At 51.9% G+C, this 3,415-nt stretch overlaps 1 protein-coding gene across 1 annotated transcript in view; it reads left to right on the top strand.

Annotated features, from left to right (window-relative positions):
• Window positions 1-663: 663 nt before the first annotated feature.
• Pak1 (p21 (RAC1) activated kinase 1) overlaps window positions 664-3,415 on the top strand; it is a 119,275-nt gene continuing 116,523 nt past the window's right edge. Inside the window, exon 1 of the mRNA XM_029540015.1 lies at window positions 664-1,086. The gene's annotated coding sequence lies outside the window, so the exon portion shown is untranslated. The remainder of the gene's footprint in view (window positions 1,087-3,415) is intronic.

Below are 3,415 nucleotides of genomic sequence, written 5' to 3' on the forward strand. Positions count from 1 at the left end.
TTTTACAGGTATTGAGAAAAACAGAATCTGAGCTCAGGTAAAAGGTTTGTGTCAAAAATAGTCTGTGGGAGAAGAGCAGGAGAAAGAGCGTACTTTTTTTTTCCAACCTGAGTTCAGTATAGCTTAAAAGTCTCCGCTATTTCTTCTCACGCCCTTACCCTAACCTAACTCTTAGACCTCTAACCCCAAGACAAACAGAAGAGTAGATGTCTGGGTCGGAGGTGACTCAAGAACAGTCAGTTTTCACACTTTCAGCTCTTGGTGACAAGCCGGGGGATGCCAGGATGGCTTTATATACAAGGGGCTACCCGCGTTCCACTCTGCCTTCACACTAACCATGTGACTGAGCATCCACATTTCATGGAAAAGGCCGCTTCAAAGAGGGAGAGCGCGACGGCTCACAGCAGACGCCCGGCCCCAATGACGTCACGCGGCGGCCAGGTGATTCCTTAGCCTCTGGCGTCAAGTGCTGATGACGTCATCCCGGCGCCCCCACCTCGCCCCCTGGCCGTGTTAGCCTGGTTCACGTGGGTCTGTCCGGCGCTCCCCGCCCCCTCCCACCTGCGGGGGGCGGAGGCTGGGCGAAGGGGGCGGTCCCGAACTGAAGGAGGCGTGGCCTGGGCGGGGTCGTAGGGCGCGGCGGCAGCCTGCCGGGCTGCATACAATAGCAAGGCTGCGACCGGGGCCGAAGGTACCGCCGCACGCACGGTGGGCGCTCCTCGCCGCTGCCCCACACCGCCCCGTCCTACTGCACCTCTAGGCTGCGCGGAGTCCTGTCCGCTCTCACCGGCTTTTTGCAGTCGTCGGTGCCCTCTCAGAGCCCGCGCTCTCCATAGTGTCCTCAGAGAAGGCTCCCCACAGCGAGCGCACCCCGCCCCCTCACAGTCCCGGCGCGCCTCCCGCTCCCCGCGGCCCGCAGCGGCCCGCCCGCCAGATCCCGGGCCTGAAGGAACCCGGCGCGAGCGGCGAGAGGAGAACGCGGGGCGGCCGCCGGCTCACACTCCCGCGCGCTCTCTCCGGGCTTGGCCACCGCTAGGAGAAGGAGGAGGAGAAGGAGGAGGAGGAGGAGTGGAGCGAGCGCAGAAGGTGAGAGCTGGCCTTCCGCGACAGTGCTCCCCGCATCCCGGCGGCCGGGCGAGGGCGCGGGGCTGGGGAAGGCGCTCGGGGGTGAGAGGGGGCGGGGAGTTGGGGGGGCGGACCGGGGCGCCAGGTGAGCCGAGGCGGGCGCCGCCCCGCGAGGCCGACCGCTCCCTTCGGGCCAACAAAGGCCCCCTGTGTCAGCTCCTATGCGACCGCGAGTTCCCGAAGTCGGGGCGCTGGGGGACCCCGGAGGGCGGGCTCTGGGGCTGGGGAGGTCCCACAGGTCCCGGTCCCGGTCCGGGACTGACTCCCTCCGGAACTTCGGGGTCCTGAGACGCTAAAAGTGGCCCGCGACGCAGATGCTAAGTGGGAACTTTTCAGGTTCATCGCCGTGTAAAATAGACGGGTAGCAAATGACTTGTGCTCCCCCACCCCCACCCCAGGAATACTCCATAACTTGGGAAGTTCCGCACAGATTTAGAACGAGAGTCAGTTTTTTTTTTCCACAGCCATTATTAGTCTATTTCAAAGGCAGAGTTATTCCAACCATCACTATCTTGGATCTTTTAAAGGTAAACGATACTGTGAGTGATTTTGGAAGAATACCTGACAGTTACTGGGTGCCTTTAAAAAGTATTTTGTATCCTGTTTCTCATGCTTATCCTTTACGATATTTCCAGAACTGTGAAAGGTAAAGGAAGAGGTTATTAATCAAGTTAGTACTTCTATCTTAAGAATCGTTCTTGAGAAAAACCTTTGTCCCCTATGTTTAAGGGTCTCTCAACTCTGTCAGGAGGAAAACTGGAATTCAGCCGTACAGAGATGCCTCATTAGGCATTACCTCCTTCCTATGTGACCTTGAATTGATCACACCCAGCCTTAAAGTTCCTGGAGTTTGCTTTTAAAGTTCAGAAATGAGCAGGTAGCTAGCAATCATCTGCTCAGCTTTCAGGATTCCACTGAAGAATCCTGTCCATTGTAGAGTCTTTGCCTGGCATCCATTCTGATACAACAGTCTTCTCCCCATTGGGGCTCCCAGAGGCCCACAGAGATTTCTTCTGTCTGCACTTGTAACACATTCTACTTGGAAGTTTTATGTACACATGAACACAACCCATCTCAACTAGAAGCCACCTCTCAAAAAGTTTTGGCAACTCGGTCTCTAACATTTCCTGAAGTTTATTCTAGTCTTGCTACGGGAACTCATGGCTTGGCCTGATCAATTTACTTAATTTATTCATCTGTTTATCCAACATTACTGCTACAATCTGGAGTGCTACGATGTTTCAAGCTGCCTGCTAAAGTCTGTGCTGATTTCAAGTACATCAATACAGTTGGTCTTTGCTCACAAGACCAAGAGCTCAAAGCTTAGTGGGTGAGGTAGACATGTAAACAATGAAGGTCCTCTGGGGGACTACAGTTGTACAGGGAATGGTGTGCAGTAATTGAGGTTGCTGGACCTGTCCTACAAGTCCTGGCCACAACAAGTCCGTAGGGAAAGTGGCCCTTCATCTGTAAGAGTTTACTTGAATCAAAGCTTATCCAGTTCAATCCAATGTATATTTTCTGAGTACCTGTTTTGAGGCCTTTTGCTAGGTTCGTGGGAAGCTGTGCACCTTGAGGGGTCTTTGTAAAACAAAACCTGGTCTATCAGTGCTTCCTTACCCTCCCACCTCCCTTTTCACAGTTGAAGGATTAACTTCAGACTTTTTAGTGTGAAATAAGAAACTCCTGGAGAGCTGACCTCTGCCTACTTTTGCATCCTTAAACTTTCTGGGTTCTATCCTCCGCCTCCATCTCCTCTTCTCATCTCTTTTTGGTATGCTGCTTTGCCTGGAGTGCTGCTTTCTACCTTTTACTTGCCTGTAGAGAATTCTTTGTTGTACCTCTGAGAAATATACCTCCTCTTCCCTCTTCATCTCTGAGAATGAGTTGCTCTTCATCTTCTTGCTCAGGAGTCTAGAATTTTGGTAGTATTCCTTTAGTAATCAATTGCAATTAAATATGAGTTTTCACCTTTGAACTTTAGCCCCTTCCTTTCTTCTTTCCTTCCTTCCTTTTTTGTGATACTGGATAGATGCTCTACTGCTGAGCTATATCCCCAGCCCTTGGATGTTTTACATTGAACATTTTTAAATTTTGAGACAAGACCAACCTTGGACTTATTCTGTAGCTCAGGCAATGAACTTGTGATTCTCCTTTAGCTTCCTAACTGGGAGACCACTAGGTTCAGCTGCCTGTGAACCTTTCTTCTTCTTCTTCTTCTTCTTCTTCTTCTTCTTCTTCTTCTTCTTCTTCTTCTTCTTCTTCTTCTTCTTCTTCTTCTTCTTCTTCT

Source organism: Mus pahari, chromosome 1, assembly GCF_900095145.1.
Source record: "Mus pahari chromosome 1, PAHARI_EIJ_v1.1, whole genome shotgun sequence".
NCBI classification, from domain to species: Eukaryota; Metazoa; Chordata; class Mammalia; order Rodentia; family Muridae; genus Mus; species Mus pahari.